Genomic DNA, 21271 nt, shown 5'->3' with positions numbered 1-21271 from the left:
TTCATTTCCAACATATAGTCTTGTGAATATTGCCGTTGCCTGGGCTTGCCTTTGGCCTTTGTCTAACCACTTTGTTGTTCCCCTTCCCTTCCCAAATTTAGCTAAACTTGTTTGCAATACCCAACCAGTTTTCTTCTTCATTCAGGGTGGGAGTCACTTTGTTGGCCCTTGGCAAATGTATGAAAGTAACCATCCCCTTCCCTTCTCCCCTTCCCCACCCTGTTCCCTTTACCCTTCACTGTGGGACCCAAATAGCCACTGTTTCCCAGCCAAAATCTTCTCAAAAGAAGGATCTGAAACTTATTTACATTAAAATACAAATGAGGGTTGACACTTTACCTCAGGTTATCTTAAATTTTGCAGCTAGCTTTGGCAGCCAATCTTGTCAAGGAACAGTCCCTGCCATACCCTTAGGAGATACCCTGACCTTAGTAGTAGGTAGTTTTAAGGTGAATTCATCCTGACATTTCGGGAATTCAGAAGATTTTTTTTTAATATGTGAAGGGTAAGGAGAGTTGTATTAGTAACCAAAAACTGGCCAGCAGCATCATTTGTTTTGGTGGAAGGAGATGGAGATGTGCTTAGCCCCTGAATTTTAAAAAATAATGCAAAAAAAACCACCATCAACAGTTGTATATTAACAACTAGATGGACAGAAATGCCTTAAACCACTAGAAACTGCTGTTTTCAGTAAGCATTGTGATCTAATCTTGGGGAAGACTAAATGAGTGATGGGAATGATTTGAGTTTGCATCTGGCTTCCCAATAGGCTTGCCGAGAGGGTGGCTTCTGACTTCCCTACCTTGCCCCTCCTTAGCTGCCAAACATGGACATTGCAGAAGAGCTTCTCTTTCCTCTGCCAGCCATTTTGCGTACTATTGACAGATTCCTCCTCCTGTAGAACAGCTCTGAGCGTGCCCCCCAAAAAACCTATGTCAACTACCCTTTCTTTATGCCCCAACATGAGTCAAAGGAACCATCAACTCTGGATTGCAGCTTGTCCTCCCCTCTTCCCCACCTCCCAACCACTTGGGCCTATTTGGTCTTTTGACCTTATTGTGCACTGTCTCCTCCTGCTTGACAGGCACCAAGCACACTGACTCAACTGGTCCTCAGAGTAAGTACTTCAACCTCCCTATTACCTTCTGTACCTCAAGGCTGCCACCTGTGATTTCTTGTGCTCAAATTCTCGCATCAATAGCTCTGCTGCCTGATTAGCTCTTTGCCCAAAACTGACCTCACACAACAGAAGGAAGAAAAAGAAGACAAAGAGAGGAAGAAGAGTAGCAGAGTAGGAAAAGAAGCTGTTAGAGGGGTTAGGAGGTAAACCAAGAGAATTCTGTCTGGAACGCAGGACACAGTAAGTTTGAAAAGAGGAAGAACTACCAAGAGGAACGGTATAATTTAGGACAAAACTGGAAATTACTCATTGGATTTAACTAAACCATTCTGGTGGTCTTGGTGCTTAGCTTGCAACTAGGAAATGTCAACTCCTCCAGGAAGCCTTTATGCATCATTAAATCATAGTACTGGATGATCAGAATCTGAACTGGTAAACTTGTCAGCTATCTAATTATCTAGACTGTCAGTAACCCAAAGGCATTTATTGAGTGGGTCCTATGGGCCAGGCACTATGCTGTGTATTTTGCATCATTAATACAGTTGACCCTCAGAGCCTCTTGATAATTTCCAAGTTTGCATATGTGGATTTTTTTGTCCATGTAGATTTTTCAATTTTGCACATGTGGATTTTTCAATTTTGCATATGTGGATTTTTTTTTTGGTGCTGGTACTGGGGTTTGAACTCAGGGCCTTACATTCTTGCTTAGCTTTTTTTTTCTTTATGCTAAAGGCTGTTGATCTACCACTTGAACCATAGCTCTAGGTACTCTGACCTATGTGGAAATTGACATACCAAACCCTTACTTACCTACTACATTGCTACTTGCCTACTAAGTAGCAATGCTGATGCTACAACTCCAGTCTCACTGGCTCTGTGAGATCACAAGGGCCTGGGAGACTTTCCATGCTTCCTATGGCATTTGCAAGTCCCACCTTATTCAGAAGCTACTGGCTTGTCATCCAACAGCTTTCTTTTCTCCCTCCTATGGGACCAAATGATGCTTCTGGATGGGACTGTGTTTCTGTGTGCTTCAGGAGAGGCTGAGCTCTTTCTTAACCCCAGGAAGCAAAATTCAACTTGCCAAAGCCAATTATGACCATTTAATTTGCTTTGTTATAAGTTGGTTTAAGAATAGACTGTGGTACAGTTTGGCCTCTTATAACTTGAGGACAAATTTGCTAGAGAATGAGAATCAGGAGAGAGTTTCTAGGAAAGAAATTATCTGCAGAAAGGCACAGAGACCCAAGGAGAGCCAAGACATTCCTTTTGACTATATGCATATATTTAGTTTCATTTAAATATGGTTGAGAATGTGCTGCTTAAGGCTCTTGTAGCCACTTTGCAATGATGAGGGCAGTAATAATTTAAGAAAAAGCTAGGGGCTGGGAAGGTGGCTCAGTGGTAGAGTGCTTCCCTTGCATGCATGAGGCCCTGGGTTCAATTCCTCAGCACCACATAAGTGCCGGAAGTGGTGCTGTGGCTCAAGTGGTAAAGTGCTAGCCTTGAGCTGAAGAGCTGAGGGACAGCGCCCAGGCCCAGAGTTCAGGAATCACGAACAACAAGAAGGGAAGGAAGGAAGGAAAGAAAGAAGGAAAGAAAGAAAGAAGGAAGGAAAGAAAGAAAGAAAGAAGGAAAGAAAGAAAAAGCTGGTATGAAGATTCTTATGGTATTGGTGAATTAATCAACCCTGGGACCACTCTACCCTATCCAAAGTTTCTTACTGAGTGCTATAACAATATCTATTTGTTTAATCCATTATACAGTTTATTCTTCAATTATTTAGAGCCAAGACAGTTCATTTACCCACTGCACAATACAATACAATACAGTGCAATACAATAAAATACTATACTATACTATACCTATTTTCACTCACCAGCCAATCCCTAGCAAATAACACTTGAATAATTGCTCAGTAAATATGTTTTGATCACCTATACAATGACCATTGTGCATTTCAGGCAAAAATGAATGAATTCCATTAATTATTACCAAGGGTAAAAAGCCTGAAAGACAACATGTCATTGGAATTCTCTCTAGGTACACAGTGTGGGGGAAGGGGGGCGCAAAGGGGGGGAGGGAAGGGGATGTAACTCAGTGGTTAGAGCACTTGACTAGCACATAGGGACCTTGGGTTTGATTCCTAGCCTCTCTGATTCTTTCTGCTTCTCTTTTCCTCTCGTATTTGTTCTCTGTCTGTCTGTCTCTCTCTCTCTCTCCACACACACATACACATACACACACATACACATACACACACATACACATACATACACACATACACATGATTAAAAGCATAACAGGAGGATAAAATAGTGCATAGCACATAGATGAATTCCTGGTCACACATAATAGGACAGACTTTCCACACTGCGGCTGGGTACCACCAGGGACATTCTGTGCTATGACTTCTTTCAGTCACACAGCCATTTTCTCCCACATAATTAATTAAAATTGAAAACAGATTTGTGTCTCCAGTTACTAAAGTTCAAAATAAAGACATCCCAGAATGGATTCTGAGTCAGGAGGTGGCTACATTGAGACTTACGCTGGCATCTCTGAGCTGTGACCACAACACACATTTTTGCGGGAACTATCAGGAGAAACATCTACAGCCATATTCTCCCACTAGGAAGGTGGGGGTGGTATCCCTGGGGAGGTTTGTTTCTGAAACTTGTTGAGACTCATTCTTTTCCAGTGAATGAGACCACTTTTCCCCATCAGAGCAAACATAGCTGGAAAAGTACATGAGATTAAAATGCAAGTACACTGGAGTTCTTTTTTCCAAAACTTCATTGCATAAGGCTGTATGTGGTCTGTAGGAGAAACTTGAAATCTTGGTTATTGATAAAAGTGATATAATTTTAGAACTTTTCTAAGACTGTGGGGCCTCTTTGTTAGTGATCAACAATTAGAGTCATGAAGTACTGCTTTGGGGTTGCTCACACTCAGTATTAGCTCTGGGAATCATTCTCTTGTACTTTAATAGCCCCTCCTTCATCTAGTTGGATAGTTCTAGGTGAGGTTCCCAGCTAAGGCTCAACTTAAGTACATGCAGGGGTGTACTGGGAAGAAAGCACTCACTTACAACCCTATTCTGTGATCATGTGACTTTCATCGTGTGGTCCGTGGAGACAACCATGTAATTTTTTTTCATTTTTTAAAAGAATTTCATTGTAAAGATACTGAACAGAGGGGTCATAGTTACATGAGTAAGGTAATGAATACATTTCCTATTGAGCAATTACCCTCTCCTTTGTTTTCCCCCTACTATCCCTTCCCTCCCCACTTCCCCAATTCCTTCCCCCCCCCCCCCCCCCCCCCCCCCCCCCGCAACAATGTAATTTAAAGTGTGTGTTCCTTCCTTTATTGGCTACTTGTCTTGATGACTGCCCATTGTCGGCAGTGAAGTGTTACAGTCTCTGCCATAATTGTAACAGTTTTTCCCTTTAGATCTATTCATGTTTGTCTTATACATTTAGATGTTCTGATTTTGAGTGGGTAGATTTATACTCTTTTGCTAAACTGACCTTTTTATCATTATACAGTGAACCTCTTGGTCTTCTCATAGTTGGGAGCTTAAGACTTCTATTTTAGTTGCATAGCTTTAGCTATTTTTCAGTTTCTCCCTCTCTTTTTTCCACTCTCTCTCCCTTCCTCCCGCCTTGGTACTAGGGTTAGAACTCAGGTTATCATACTTGCCCTATCACTTAAGTTACACACTCCATCCAAACTACAACTCACTTTCTTATAAGCAGATTGACACATTTGATCCTGTGATCCTGCCTGGTGGAACCAGATAATCATGATGTTTTTGAACATCACTATTCATAAACTGTCCATCAGCCAGCAGGATATCCTAGTGGGTTGTTTCAATTCAACAGAGATGCCCAGTGCTCTGCAGACACCAGCATATTGTATTAGACCCTTGCTTTCAGGAGATATACAGAGAGAATTACAAATGACAACAGGGTCCAGAAGCCAGGGGAGTCATTGCTGGGGAAGCAGTAGATAGAAGCCAGGAGGAAAGCTGAGTGGTAAAGAGGGACCAGTCAACAAGGGCAGACAGTTAACCGATACTAGAGTTCTCTGCATCAACGATAAGCAGCAAATGTATCCACCAGTGCTGCTCTTTACAAGATACTCGTGACCTACTTACCCTTAAGAACTTGGCTTTCATGATTAAAATTGCAGAGTATGCTCACAAATACCAGTTCCCACTTGAGCAAGAATTTCTTAGACCTTATCACAGCCAACCATCTTATGGACTCTGAATGACCCTAATGCCATTTGGTACTTGGACAGGACAATAGAGAGTTTGCATGACTTGGTTAGTGAATTATGCAAAGCTGTTTCCCATTAGATTGCTTTGATCTATGCTGGGCTGAATACCTGGGTCTGTCCCCAGCTAAATTACAGCCCAGAGGAATGAAGGAAAATAGAGGTTTTAGGGCTGGGAAGGTGGCTCAGTGGTAGAGTGCTTGCCTCGCATGTATGAGGCCCTGGGTTCGATTCCTCAGCACCACATAAACAGAAAAAGCTGGAAGTGGCACTATGGCTCAAGTGGTAGAGCGCTTGCCTTGAGCTGAAGAGCTGAGGGACAGGGCCCAGGTCCACAGTGCAGGCCCCATGACCAAAAAAGAAAAAAAAAGAAAGAAAGAAAAGAAATAGAGGTTTTAGGAGTAGAGATCTTAGTACTTTTTTTTCAATCATATCTTTCTTCATCAAATATTTGTGGACATTATGGATTTGTTCTCCAGCATACACTGCCTAAGAGTTACCCGGGAGCATCCCACTCCCTGGGAGGATCTGAAAGTCAACCCTTCATGGCCTTGTAGATGATTCTGATGAGGGACTTCTAAAGAAGTACTTTGTGACCTGTTTAATTTTTATGCCTCAAAATTAATAATCAGCAGTTCTTTGCTCTCAGGAACCTCAAAGACACATACAGTAAGGACACAGTAGTGCTAATATATACAGTAAGTACTATGTGGAAGTCCTGGTAGGAGAGGCGTTGTTGAAGGGCATTGTCAAGTGTTGCCAGGGAGAAGAAAAGGAAGGGCACTCTGGACAGGAGTCACTCTTGCAATCCTAAGAACTCAGCAAGGAGTTCTGTGCAGGTGAAAAGCACTGTAAGAGTGGACCAAGGTGGGAAGCAAGAATAAGATAGGTCTTAATTCCCGAAGTCACTTATCTTTTACTTGATAGGTAACAGGGAATTGGGGAGACCTTTAAGTAGACCATGATAGAAGAAGAATTCAAGTTTGTCTCTAGGAATATCTTATACTGTAGATGGACATTAGGTTAACATCTCCTGAGCTCCAGCTATTCTAGTTACTTTAAGCCACTGTAATACCTTCGATGGAGTGGCTTACAAACAACAAAAATGTCTTGCTTAAATTCTGGAAGGTGGGAAATCAAAGACCAGAGCACTGAAAGATGCTGGTTGTGTTTTAGGTGTGCCAACACATGGCAAACAACTGCCTCAGACCTCTGTCATAAAGTGCATTCATTTCACTCATGAGAGCGACGCCCCATGGGCTTAATCTCCCAAAAGTCTTCACATTGGAGATTCAACTTAATATGAATTTGAGAAGAGCACATTTGTGCTGTTGTACCAGCCATGTGCCGCTCTAATAATATTACACGTGAGAAGAGAACCACCACATTTTAAATCATGTTTAACATTTCAAGTAATGAAAGTCCGAACCAAAGTATAGGCAGGGAATACGCACAGAGGAACCCCATGAATCAATACTATTTGATATTTAATAGTTTAAAAGAAAAGGAGAATTTGGTCACGGGCTAGATTTGAGAGAGGGAGAGAGAGATGTCTGACATGTTTCAGCAGAAGGACGAAGCATATGGTAATGGCATTAATGGACAGTCCATGAAGAGAAAGCTTGTATGGACAAGAAGAGTGAGACTATGTGAGTTTCAACATGGAAACAGCAAATGAAGGAAGGGTAGTATGAGGCATGGAGGGGGTAGAGCAAGGCTCTGAAGAAAGAGCCAGGTAGGACAGGAAAGAAGTAATCCATCTTTCTCTGCTTTTATTTAAGTTCTAGGGTCTCATACTATTAGACAAGTGCTCTCCCATTCAGTCACAGCCCAACTCAACATTTTCTAATGCTGCATAAAAGCCCTATCGTGTCTAGTGTCTCTATTACCTACATTACCAAGAATAGTATTAGAAAGAACAGTGCTAGTCGATGTGAATTAGATATCGGGTTGGAACGAATACAAGGAGGAAAAAGGGAATGGAAGGCGTATATGTGGTAGGACAGACTGTAGGCTAAGATTTTAGGACAATTGGGTATCAAAGAAGAAGGAGGTAAAACCAAGATGGAGCTAAGGAATGAGTAAGGGCTTCCCTGTGAATGTCATCCCAAAGATTTCAGTTATATGACTGGAAAAGCGTGGAAATCATGGAAGAATAAGTTGAATTTCCATATTAAGTTACTTTTATCTTGGATATCAAATAAGAACTAAAAAGGAATAAACAAGATGCTGCTGGAGTTTTAACTACGTATTGGTCTTTAAAAAAATCCTCTGTTCGGGCTGGGAAGGTGGCTCAGTGGTAGAGCGCTTGTCTTGCATGCATGAGTCCCTGGGTTTGATTCCTTAGCACCACATAAGCAGAAAAAGCTGGAAATGGTGCTGTGGCTCCAGTGATAGAGTGCTAGCCTTGAGCTGAAGAGCTGAGGGACAGTGTCCAGGCCCAGAGTTCAGGCCCCATGACCAACCAAAAACAAAAATCCTCTGTTCAACCAGTAATAATCCCCTAATATGGGATTGTGATAAGATCAAAGGAAGAGAATGTGTAAAAAAAGAAAAATAGATATAAATAATCAGAGAACTTTGGCATTTCCCCTGTGACTTGAGTGTTAGTCAGGGGCAACATAAGTAAGTATCTAAGGTCAAGTGTGATTTGACTTGATGTTTTGGCTAAGTTATCATGAAGGCAAGAAAGGAAAAATCTAAAAATTCACCTTTTCAGATGGAGATGGATTTTTGACATTTGATCTGGTTCTTTACTAAAATAGAAACCAGTTGGATGTGTACCTGCACTTCTTAATATTCAGAAAATATATGAGCAAAAAGTCAGGTGAGCTCAGTAATCTACCTTTATAACTATTGCAGCAATGCAATTTTGATGTTTTCTATTTTCATGAATCAGATGATGCTTTCAAGTTGCTATTTCATGTGAAACCAGAATAGCAGTTTATGAATTTCCCTCAGAAACTGAGTGCAGTAGTTTCAGTCTTATCCTCGGTGTGCAAGCCACATTCAAGGGCAAGACTGCACATGTACACAATTGCATATGGACAGTGGTGATATCCACTTACGGCAATGCTAAGAGAGAATGTCTTGGCAGACTGCATCTCAAACAGATGGTATGGAGTGATGTTACCAGAGCAAAAGGGAGGAACTGACATTAGGGCTGATGGTACTTAGCTTGACTTGCAATATTAGTCTTTTGCAAAGAAATTTACTTTCTATAGATTTATAGGAAAAATGAACTTGAATAAGATGTATTTCATTTGGGGTAGGGTAAGGAGTCAAAGATGGTGACCAACCTGAAGTACTAAGCTTGGCTAGAGGTGTTGCTCAAACAGTAGAACACCTGCCTAACAAGCACAAGGCTCTGAGTTACAATCCCATTATCACTAATAATAATGGTGGTAATAATAATAATGGTTATTATTAACTCATATAGTAAGATGGGCAAAATGTGCTAGCGTAGGTCTCTTTTTTTTTTCCTTTAGAAAGCTACCAAACCCATCGTGTGGGCTCCATTCACATGACCTCATTGAATGACATGAATTTGGAAATTAAGTTTCCAACACATGAATTTCAGGTGGCATTAAACTATGACATTACAGATTGTAAACTGTCTTCTGAGAGAGAGCTGATTCTTACTCATTTTGTCACTTATTGTGGTGCATGTTCACTAAGTGCTTTTAAAGTCATGAGTAACAAGTGATTTAGAGCTGAGGATTGTGGTTCAAACCAGCCCAAAAGAAGTCCGTGAAACTTTTCTTTGCTGGTCCTGGGGCTTGAACTTAGGGCCTGGGCACTGTCTCTGACCCTCTTTTTGCTCAAGGCTAGTGCTGTATGTACGGGCACTGTATGTACCACTTGAGTTGCAGCTCCACTTCTGGTTTGTCTGAGTGGTTTGTTGGAAATAAGCCTCACAGACTTTGCTGCCCGGGCTGGCTTCAAACCACAATCCTCAAGTCTCAGCCTCCTGAGAGGTACCCATATCCATGAGATTTGTATTTCCAATTAACCACCAAAAAAGCTGGAAGTGGGAGTGTGGTTCAAGCGGTCAAGCACCAGGCTTAAGAGAAAAGGCTAAGGGACAGTACCCAGGCTCTGAGTTCAAGCTCCAATACTGGTACAAACAAAAGCAAAACAAAGTCGTGAATGAATCAGTTATCTCCCTAGGTTGAGTCCACACTAAGCTGTATATTTCAGGGGTGGGCTATGTCCTGTGGACTGATGCATCAAGAATGCTCAGGGAAGCTCCAGGACATCTGGATAGAGACATAATCGTTGAATTAGTGAATGAACTATACCTTCTTGAGTTCTGACTAACTCATCTAAAAATGAAAATCACATTCCTAAGCAGGGATGAGGTATCATTCAAAATACTAGAGAATGTGTCTCTTAAAGTATGCCAGACCAACTCCTGAGCAGCATTATTGAGCTGCTGCTTTCCATGCTGAATACTATTCAGGCATAGAAGAAAATGAGACAAATACATGGAATCATAAACATACCCATATGCTGGGTCATAGATGGTTTTCTAATTATTTTATCTTAAATAGTTCTTGCGTCTGTCTCTCTTCCCCGCTACCCAAATCTATGCAATAATTGCTCCTTAGGCCAGACATCCATGACAAATCAGAAGCAGTTGCTGGGGTTTGGCCACTGTTTAACAGGTAGTTATAAACCATTTTGTGGTGCTAACCAAGATTCCAGAGAACTGAGATGGCATAAATAAGCTAATTAAAACAGTTGAAATGAATGTTTAAATGAAGTAAAAATGTAAACATTGCTTTCCTTGGACAGAGTGATTGAAAGTTACGGTTGTTTATTGCTCAGAACTATCTGTGATTCATCAAAAAAATCTTAACAAGTAGTATAACCTGCTGCTAATCAAATAAAAAAGCAAGAAAGAAAACAAACTCAAAAAAGAAGAAAAACAATTCCAAGATCGTAAGCAAGCCAACAGACATTTTCCCCATTTTCCAACTGTGAAAGGATTTAACTTATGTTTGTTAAACAATTCTGATTTAGTCTTGGAGGAGGTCTCAGCTTCTCATTGTCTTAAACGGCATGCTGACTTCAGTGCAAAAAAATTAGCAGTAAGACAGTTAGGCAACTTGAAGTGCTCAAAGAGGCCATCTAGAGAAAAAAACAGAGTTGAGTACAATCATGTCGTAAATGCTAGTGCTTTCCATAAAAGGAACCCAAGCTGAGCCCATTTAGTCTGTATAGAACGTCTTTAACTTACCGAGGTAATGAGATGATACTCATGGTTTTGAGTTACACTATAAAATTGTAAATTATACGTTTCTAAAAATGTACATATTTAAATTATATCTCAAGCTTCAATGCTGGATGAAGAAAACAAACCCTCACCTGATAAGGTATAAGGGAAAATACCCAGAGGGAGACTTAGATGAAATGTATACTATATGGACTTTTCATCTGCCTTCATCCATTTACTGTGAAGACTGAACTATAAAATAAAAACTCAGGAATAGAATAATTCTACATAAAACCTGGAAGATATCCTGATACAAAGCATGCATATAAGAATGGTTTTAAGAAGGAGAGAAAGGAATAAAAGAATACTTTGATGGATGTAGCTCATTTTATTTATGGATAAAATACATGCCTGGTGATTCATGTAGATATGTTTATTTCTGATGTATTTATAAGTCTTAATTGATCAAGTTTTGAGTTCAGTGGTGTGTGTGTGTGTGCGTGTGTGTGCATATGTGTGTGCGTGTGTGTGCGTGTGTGTGCATATGTGTGTGCGCGTGTGTGTGTGCATGCGCATGTGTGTGCGTGTGTGTGTGTGCGCGCGCGCATGCGTTCTGGAGCTTGAACTCAGACCTTAGGCCTCCCACTCCCTCTTGGCTTTTTCACTCACAGCTGGCACTCTGTCATTTGAGCCAGGCCTCCAGCCCAGCTATAGTACTGGTTATTTGGAGATTGAGTCTCTAGGACTTTTCTGCCTAGACTGGCTTCCAACTGGGATCCTCAGATCTCAGCCTCCTGAGTAAATAGAATTACAGGTATGAGACACCGGTGTCCAGCCATCATTTATTTCTTTGTTTGTTCGGGTGCTATCTTTTGAGGGGTAGAGTATACCTTCCCAAAGTGTTTGGAGATAAAAGACATGGATCTAGATTTCAATGAAGTCATATAAGAAATGAAAACAATACAAAACTAAGTGCTGGGGTATAGCTTTGTGGTAAAATGTATGCTTGCATGCTCAAGGCCCTGGATTCAATCCCTAGCACTACAATAAACAAATAAATAAATACATGTCACAAGAAAGCAGCATACAAGGGATGACTATGATAAAGTAAAAAGAAATACTCTCCTTGTCCTGCATGCTCTTGAAGGAGCAAGCTGGAGTTGTGTAGGACTCTCAAGCACCATGTGTGCCTGTTCAGAAGCCTTCTCTTTTCTAACCATCTCTCTTCTCAGACCACTATGTCCCCAAGTCATTTGCCAGGCCCCAGCTAGGAGTAGGGGAAGCAAGGGAAGAAGCAAAGATCTCAGCCAATAATAATACAGATTTGCCTCTGGTAATAATTGAAAACCTTGTGATTGTGCTTGTTTTATTTGCTCTAGACATGGACTCATTTATTTTTCATAACACTCCTGTGATTGTCCCCATTGTACAGAGGAGGAAGCTAAAATGAGGAAGGCAGAAAGTGCAAATCCACATGGTTCCTCTCAAGGCTTGTCCAGAGGATTTGGGGCCAAGTGGCTTTCAAATTCCCTTCTATGCACACAAATCTAAGCTTCTCCAGTTCCTACCATGGTACCTATTCCAGTGAGCAAGCTCAGTAAGTACTTGTCATGTAAAAGAATGTTTCATGCCCATCTGTATTAGAATCCTTTGCAACAAATTGGGTCCATCAACAAAATAAAAATCCCAATTCAGTTGGCTTTCAAATGCCCTATATTTTGTCTTGAAGCAGCCCAGAAAGGAGTTTAGACTACTGAGGAAAAAAGACATGTCAACAAGACTTCATCTTTACTATTTTAAAGATCAACCATCTTTATAAATGTAGCAAATGGGACCCATAGGTACTAAATTTCTTAACTGTTCATAAACTGCAAAGCATCTTTAGCCTATCAGAAAGTCTGACAGAGACACAAACACACACACACACAGACACACAGACACACACACACACACACACACAGACACACACACACACACAGACACACACACACACACACACACACACACACAGACACACACACACACACACACAAACACACACACACACACACCCCAAACAACAGAAGAAGCACAGGGAGGAAATGAAGTGAGACAACATCACCTCAGAAACAGGAAGGAAAACCCCACACATCCACAGCCACTCACACAGTAAGGGTGCGGTTTCTGTGCTCAGAAGAACTTGCAGTTGCTTTCAGAAAAGAAAGACAAACATAATGATGCAGTAAGACTAGCTGTCGCCTCCTATTCTCACTGCCCAGAGAGACAGTCAAAAGACCAGGAACACGAGATGGTCCATCCACTGTGGTTCTGCCTTTTGGTGAGTTGCAGCCGCTTGTTGTGGCCTGGGGTGAGGGCAAAGTCTCTCTCAGACTTACTTCCTAGTTGGGTCAGACATCTAGAGATGTCCCCACCATTAACACTACCTCTTAACTGGGGCTAGCAGGGTTCAACATGTGCTGAAGTAGGATAGAGAAACTCTAGCTCTCCTTTGGAGAAACTGGTTCAAATGGAACTTAATGTAACTGAAAACTCCCCATAACTTCCACTGTTAAATCATCTGGTGTAGGTGCTTCTGGCGTGGATTAAATGTTCCACCCTCTTCCTGCTTCCCTCCCAGCCTGTAGGAGTTAAGCTTTGCCTTCACTTAAACTATTTCAATACCTCAAGATGTGGGTTACAGTCTTTCACACCCAAGTAGTTTTCTATCTCTCTGGGTCAGATTCCTTGTTGGTGGGAGCCGGGGGGAGCTCAAAACTGGTGACTTTGTGTGCATGTTCCCAGCTCTACAGAGAATCTGGTATTGCCTGATGCTGGTGGCTCACACCGATCACCATAGCTACTCAGGAGGCTGAGATTTGAGGATCACGGTCTGAAGCCACCCCAGGAAAGAAAGTCTATGAGACTCGCCAGCAATGGCTCTGCGGCTCCAGTAGTGAATGCTAGTCTTGAGCCAAAGGAGCTCAGGGATAGAGCCCAGGTACAGAGTTCAAGCCCTGGGACTGACAAAAAAGAAAAAGAACCTAGCATTAGCACCACCTCTAAGGGACTGGGGACAAATTGTACTGTTCTGCCTGACCATGCCAGGCTGCATCCTAACTGCTCCATCGTGACTTTTCTCAATGTGTATTTATTCATTTAATGTATTGATTCATTTAATTACCTTCTTTCCACAATGAGTTTGGCATAAATCCTTTTCCTTGATGAAATTACTTCCAACGGAGAGTGCATAATTTGAGGGACTGACAAGACCTGTCCCTGTGCTACAGGGACAATGAAAATAGGTGCTCTAGTCTTTTTTCACTCCTTCTTCGATCATCCCTCCACCCCCGCCACCCCTCACAGCAGTGGATTTTCCATCCATAACTGAGAATGAGGACCAATTGTCCTTGACAGAACTCTGGGACCCAGCCAAATGGGGCTCCTCCTTGCTCCTATTTCCTTAGTTATTTTCAAGAACACTACCATCTGAAGGTGAAAAGTGATCTGTGGGAAGGGAAGAATATTAAACCAGTCCTATCATTTCTCATTAATGAGTTAATTTATTTAACAGCTATCTAGGGAGTACGCATCTGGAAGCAGTCACTTTGTAAGTCAAAAACTACAAAAAGGGAACAAAACCAGCCATTGCCTTGTCCCCTCCCTGCTTGCGCTTGGTTCAAGATAGAGACAGACAATCAATTAATACCGGGAAGGAAAATTCCTGACTGGACTATGAATTAAATAGACTTGAGAAAGATTACTCAAGGAAAAGTTAATTACATAGATACATAAAATTCTGAGACTCAAAGACATGGCTGCCTGATTGAAACTTATATACCAGCCTGAACTGCAGAAAGAGCCTTCCCTTTTACTTGATTTTATAGTAAAGATTTACATGGAGGGTGCCTTCTCCATGGATTAAAGTTACTATTGCTTCAGCCTTCCTCCTCTTCATGGGGAGAGGGAGACACCCTTACAAATGGAGGTAGAATATAAATGAGGAAGGAGGAGGCAGTTTAGAATAACAGAATTTCAAGTCATGTTAATATTTAGAGGGAGAGGAGAATGAACTCCCCCATAAATCTAGGTAATTTCTTTAAAAGTTAAACACTGCACTAACATATGCCCCACACATTTCAGTCTTATTCTTTGTAGGTATGTATTTATATCTGGGCTTCACACCTGCAGATTCACCCACCTTGGATCAAAAATATTAGTGGAAACTCTAGATGCAATGGTATGCACCTATCTGTCCAGCTATTGGGAGGCTGAGACAGGAGGATTGCTTGAGCCTAAGAATTCAAGACTATCCTTAAAAGAGAGAGAGAGAGAAAGAAAGAAATGAAGGAGGAAAGTGAGGGAAGGAGGGAGATGGGGAGGAAGAGACAAAGGGATAGAGGGAGGGAGGAAGGAATGCAGGGAGAGAGATATTTCAGGGAAAATTGTTTCCATGATGAATATATACATTTTTTTTCTTGACTTTGTCTTCTAAACAGCACAGTATATAACAACTCGCAGAGCATTTGCATTGAATTTACTGTTAAAGTCATCTGGTGATGATTTAAAGTATACAGGAGGATGTTCAAAGGCTTTATGAAAATGTATACCACTCTATATAAGGGACTTGAGTACTTTCAGACTTGGGTTATGGCACAAATCTCCCATGCATACCAAGGGACACCTGTATATGCAAAAGAATTAAAAACAGAGATTCAAGTACATGCACACTTACCTTCATAGCAACATTGCTCACAATAGCCAAAGAGTACAAACAGCTTAAATGCTAGGAACAGAGGAATGGATCAACAAATGATGGAATATCCATATAATGAAGCAGCCTTCAGCCATCAAAAGGAGTGAAGGGATGATGCACATTATTACATGCATAAACCTAGAAAGCAAGTACAGTAAGCAAAAGGATCCTGTCCCAGAAGGTCATATGATCCCATTGATATGAAATCTCTAAAACAGAAAGCAGATTGGTAGCTACCAGGGGCTGGGAACAGGGCACAATGGGGAGCAACTAGTAAGAATTTTCCTTTTTTGAGGGAGGTAACAATGCTCAATAGGAAATGTACTCATTGCCTTACTCATGTCACTGTAACCCCTCTGTACAGTATCTTTACAAAAAATAAATAAATGAAAGCAGATAGCCACAAAAAATGCTTCTGAAGAAGATAGAGGTGATGGTTGTACAGCACTGTAAACATACTGCCTGTCACTGAATTGCTCTTTTTTAAATGGCTACTTTTATATTAAATGAATTGCATCTCAGTATTTTTTTTAAATGAGCATGCTGGAGGTAGGTGTAGTCCCAGCTATGTGGGAGGGGAACAGGAAAGGATGGCAGTTTGCAGCCAACTCTGGCAAAACAAACCACAAAAGCCTACCTGGAAAATAAACTAAAGCAAAAAAAAAAAAAAAAAAGACTTGGGGTGTGGCTCAAGTGCTCCAGTACTTGCCTAGTAAGTGCAAGGCACTGAGTTCAAATCATAGAAACAAAACAAAAAAAGAGAGAAAGAGAAAGAGAGAGGAAGGAAGGAAAGAAGGAAGGAAGGAAGGAGGGAGGGAGGGAGGGAGGGAAGGAGGAAGAAGTAAAAGATTAGGAAAGAGTAACCAGGAGATGTGACTTTAGTCAAATAATGACCCTCATTGCTCCTTGTCTTGTTTATGTAAATAAGGGAAACCACCCCCACTGACAGATGATGGTAAAGTTATGAGATTTGATCATCTGTGTTGTCAGCATCTTGCAGAGAAGGGGCCTGTGGAAGCAGTTCTGCCCTGCCTACGTCTTCTTCCCTCCAGGTCTTCTTCAGGCTGGGCAGGGCCAAGTGTGGTTAGTGAAGAGGCAATTAAAGATGCTCCGGATGAACCCCTAGTGCCCTTAGTCATGAGGGGAGTAGCTGTGAGGTCTATGCATCACCTTGTCCAAAGCGTCCACATGGGAGCAATCTCCATGGTGATTTTCTATAGCTTCCTTTACTTCTGAACCCCCATCTCCAACAATGTTTCTTGAAACCATTTCTTAAGCTACATGCCCTCAAATCCTGTGTCAGAGTCTTTGTGGCGGGGGGGGGGGCGGGGGGGGAGCCAAGCTGAGATGAATGACCTTGAAGTACATTTAAACAAACCCTAGACTCTGTGTGTGTGTGTGTGTGTGTGTGTGTGCATGAACACACTTGTTAAAGCTCATTACTCCTAGGGCCATGGTGAGCAAGGCAAATTAAACCAAGTGCCATCAAGTAAATCTTGTCATATCTCTTGATCTAATCTGGAGATGCAGTGAAAACAGGGAAAAGGGAGCTTGCTTGTGTCACACACACCCAGCACACGGTTTCACTGTAGAGAAGGAGCACCCTTTTGAATAACAATAAGAAGCACATTAAACACATAGAGCGGCCATGCTGTCCTTTATTACTGGGTTTTCTATGTTTTGGTCTGACTGGCACCATGGTAGGCTGTTGTGCTATAATGTATGATGTCATGACAGCTATGATGTCACTAGGAATAGGAAATGTCAGTTCCATTTTCATCTTAGAGAACCACCATTGTATACGTGACCTGCTGCTGAAACATTATAGCACGTGCGACTTCCCTGCTTCTCCAGCATTAATGGCCTTTAGAATCTATATTTTGATATCCCTGCTCTTTCTTCAATGGCTGAGGTCAGGGAGGGTCTACTCCTCCCCTCTGATATCAGCCTAAAGAGGTAAAAATTAGGCCTGGCCAGCTCATGCTGTCTGAAGGAATTAAGGCTTTTATCTTAAGCACTTTCTCTAGTGCATAAGCCCTTGGTGAAGGAATCTATGTGAATACTTCATTTGGAGAATGGTCAGCCTCCAGACCAGCACATGGGTCTCCACCAGTATGACTCCCAATGTTCCATCCTAAGAAGAACCAGACATCCTCTAGTGTTCACCTATAAGCTTCCCATTGATGTCTTTTCTTACAGCCCAAATCTGAGTAGCTTCCCGTCATCTAACTGGAGTGTCAGTGAACCTCTAACAACCGTTCAACTCATTTCCATTCCCTTGGAATTCCCCACCCACAACCTCACTCATAGTGAGTGGAAATCTTTAGAGGAAGTGAAACTATTGAGGACCAGTGTCACCCTGGGAAGCCTGGGGGAGCCAGCCCTCTCAACACAAGTACCTCTTCCTCATGCAGGTGTTTACAGCTCAGAAGAAATGAATGCTGCCAGGTGTAGTAGCTCACATCTGTAATGCCAGCTACTTGGGAGGTGGTGATAGGAAGATCAAAGTCAGAGGCCAGTCCCTGGGCAAAAAAAGCGTGAGATCCTACCTGGAAAATAACTAAAGCAAAAAGGGTTACAGGTGTGGTTTAAGTGGTATAGCACCTATCTAGTAAATACAAGGCCCTGAGTTCAAACGCCAGTACTGCCAAAAAAAAAAAAAAATTATTGCTGAGGAAATAATGGAGCTTGTTCCTCCAACCCATGTAGAAAAGTGAACACCAAGAGATGATTCCAGGTGCTATTCATTGGTCTGTCCTTGTATCTGTAGGGTCTTGGCAAGAGAGGATGATTCTGGTCAATAATGTAACTGATTGGCTCATTTAGAAGTGCTATGATTGTAGGATTGTTTTGTGAAAACAGTGACATGCCTAGGCAGTGTTTGATTGTGTTGTTTGTCCGTCACTTTTCTACTGTGTTTTGGGCTTCTTGTCTGTAGAAAGGAAAGGCAGCAGAAATGAAGGCAGTAGCTCCTGTTCAGAGCCGAGAATCAGTTTTCATAAAACGAGTGTTCCTGTGCCAGCTTGCTGTTAACTAATCCACATGACCACAGGCACCAGACTGTAGTAAAAGAACACCAGCCTTTATCAGAATATGTGAGTGTCCTAAGCTACAGGTCATCACATCTATTGTTAGTAAGTGGTTTGTATTAAGTATCTCTCAAAGCTTCATGGGTTTAAGGCAGCCACACTGCCCTTGAGAGGTAGCAAGCCTTTAGGAAGTGAGGCCTACTGAAAGGGAAGTTAGACCACTGTAGATGCCTTTGAAGGGGATATTGGGACCCCAAGTACTTCTTCCTCTTGTTTCTTGCCCTTGAGGTGAGTGATTTTGCTCTGTCCCAGGCTCCTGCCATGAGGTGTTCTTCAACGCAGGGCTCAAGCCAAAGGATGAACTAATCCTGGACTGCAAGGGTGAAACATTCTTTCATTCTTGTAAGTTCATCCTATGGGTATATTGGTGTACTTCAGAGTGGAATTTTACATAGGATGTATAACTATACATTCAATATATATATGCCTCCAATATATAACCTCTCTTCTCAAGAAGACAGTGTATGTTTCCAAAACAAAGAATACATTTAAAAAGTATATAGATATATTGCTAAGTAAAATAGGCAACATTAAAAAGGCTACATCCTTTATGATCCCAAATATATAACATTCTAGAAAAAGCAAAACTGCATGAACAGTCAAAGCTCAGTGGTGGTCAATAGCCAGGGGGTGGGGGGAGGGAAGAAAGTACTACTATCATGGTGGACACATCCATACACATCTATTCAACCCTAAGTCTGCAGCCTAGTGTAAACAGGAGACTTGGGGTGCCAGCTGCATACCAATGTAGGGTCCCTTCATTGGCAACAAACATTTCATCAGCTGTGCCTGGCCCGTAGGAGGTACATGGGAAATCTTTGTACCTTCCCATCAATTTTGCAATGAGCCTTAAAAAAAAAGTTCTAAAGAAATAAAGTCTTTTGTTAAAGAAAAAGCTTAAAGGCCTCTTCTCAGGTCCTTCAAAAGACTACAAGCATGCCTAATCAGGACTTTGCACTTTTAGTATCTATTACCTGGAAGGACCTTCTGGGGATGCCTATATGCTCGCTTCCCTTCCTCTTGGAACCTTACTGTTGTAAGCCCTCCTTCCCATGTTATGGCCATGTCTCCACCCCACATACTCTCCTATATGTCTAAACTTCATACCAACTGACACAGTATCTGTCTGTAAATTGGCTGTGGCCTCTTTCCTCCCTTGGACCATGAGCTCCGTGGTAACTAGACTCTGTTTTGTTCCTCCCTATATGTCTGGTATGTAGGAATGCTCATCAAATCCATCAAATGAATGGATGGATGGGCACACGAATGAGTGTTAGACACTCATGAAGCAGGGGTGAAGGTTCCCTGCTCAGAAGAGGACAGCCAGTTGGTGGTGAGGGAAGGAAGGATGGTTATACTTTGGGGAGCTTGCAAGGCCATCCTTCTGGCTAGAATGCAGTCTAGGGGTGAGGAGGGGTGGAGGGAGGCGGGACCATTCTCCTGCAGCCTGGACCTGAGGGCAGAGGCCTGAAGTAGCTTTGAGGAAACTCCCTCCCTCCTGCCCCATACATGATACAACCAAGATAGACTTATCCTCAGGAAAGCAAGCTTGGCTCTGCTTCCGTGTTAGAGTAACAACCTGATAGAAACACAGAGTTCTACTGGACATAGTAGAGCAAAGAATATTTTTGGCCTAAGCACTTTTCAGAGAAAATGTTACTGGCTGCTGCCTTTGGCCATAGGAAAACTGTGATAATATTTCATATAGTCTCACTTTAAGCTGGCCTGGGATTTGGGGACTGGTCTTGTGGGCTCCTGTGAGGACAATTTAGTGGGAAAATGTGTCTATATGCTCAATTGTGTGGCAGAGAGAAAAAGGATCCTTTGTATTATTTAACATTTCCGACAATACTCCCTTAGGACTCAGAGAAGGTTTGTTATCTTTTTTTTTTTTTCTTTTTTTGTCAGTCATGGGACCTGAACTCAGGGCCTAGGCACTGTACCTGAGCTTTTTCACTCAAGGCTAATGCTCTACCACTTTGAGCCACAGCTCCTCTTCCTCTTTTCTGGTGGTTAATTGGAGATAAGGTCTCGTGGAGCTTCCTGCCCAGACTGGCTTCAAACCACAATCCTCCGAGTTCAGCCTCCTGAATAGCTAGAATAACAGGCATGAGCCAATGGTGTCCAGCTAGTTTGCTATCTTTTATGTTGTGTTTTCTCCCTACTGAGTAATTCCTTTTGTAACAACATAGGAGAAAAACTTGAGCTAACTTTCCCCATTGGAATTTAACCTAGTCCAGGTTTCTCTCTTTTAGGGCTGTGTGAAACAGCTGTGTAGAATATGAAGATGTCAACAGAATCTGAATGTCTACACAGAGACACTAATAAGAAGTATATTTTGACAATCCACACTGGGATATTATGTTACTGTTTTTTTTTTAAAAAAAAAAAGGAATGAAGAAGACCACTACACCAAGATAGAGAAAGTTGTATTCCAAACAAAGGCAATTAAGATATACCATGTCGGCCCAAGTTTTTTTTTTTTTTCCTTTTGGTAAAAAAGACATGCATAATTTTCAACTATCTTCTAATGAAATAAAAATGTAGAGCAATACAGTCACTAAAATATTTAACTTTAAAAGGTGTTTTATCTCTTGAGCTAAGATTATCACAAAAGGAAAGATAACTCTCCATAGTAGACATTGTCTGTCTTCGGATATTTTCAAATGAGTTTATGTTGCTTTTGGATTAGCTTGCTCAGGTATATGTCTTTTAACACCACACCGTTTTGTGTGTGTATGTGGTGTGTACTTCTGTACATTTGCTAATGTGTGGTAGATTCAGCAGTGGGTGGGGGAATAGGGAATACATTTTTAGGATAATCTCAA

At 41.7% G+C, this 21271-nt stretch overlaps 1 protein-coding gene across 3 annotated transcripts in view; it reads left to right on the top strand.

Annotated features, from left to right (window-relative positions):
• Nucleotides 1–12764: 12764 nt before the first annotated feature.
• Nucleotides 12765–21271, top strand: part of Nedd9 (neural precursor cell expressed, developmentally down-regulated 9) — a 164444-nt gene continuing 155937 nt past the window's right edge. For all 3 annotated transcript variants that reach the window (XM_042678508.1, XM_042678511.1, XM_042678510.1), the window contains exon 1: nucleotides 12765–12939. The gene's annotated coding sequence lies outside the window, so the exon portion shown is untranslated. The remainder of the gene's footprint in view (nucleotides 12940–21271) is intronic.

The sequence above is a fragment of the Dipodomys spectabilis genome, unplaced genomic scaffold, assembly GCF_019054845.1.
Source record: "Dipodomys spectabilis isolate Male_0828 unplaced genomic scaffold, ASM1905484v1 ptg000045l, whole genome shotgun sequence".
Taxonomy (NCBI): domain Eukaryota; kingdom Metazoa; phylum Chordata; class Mammalia; order Rodentia; family Heteromyidae; genus Dipodomys; species Dipodomys spectabilis.
The sequence above is the reverse complement of the archived record's forward strand: the minus strand, read 5'-3'. Positions and strand labels throughout refer to the sequence as shown.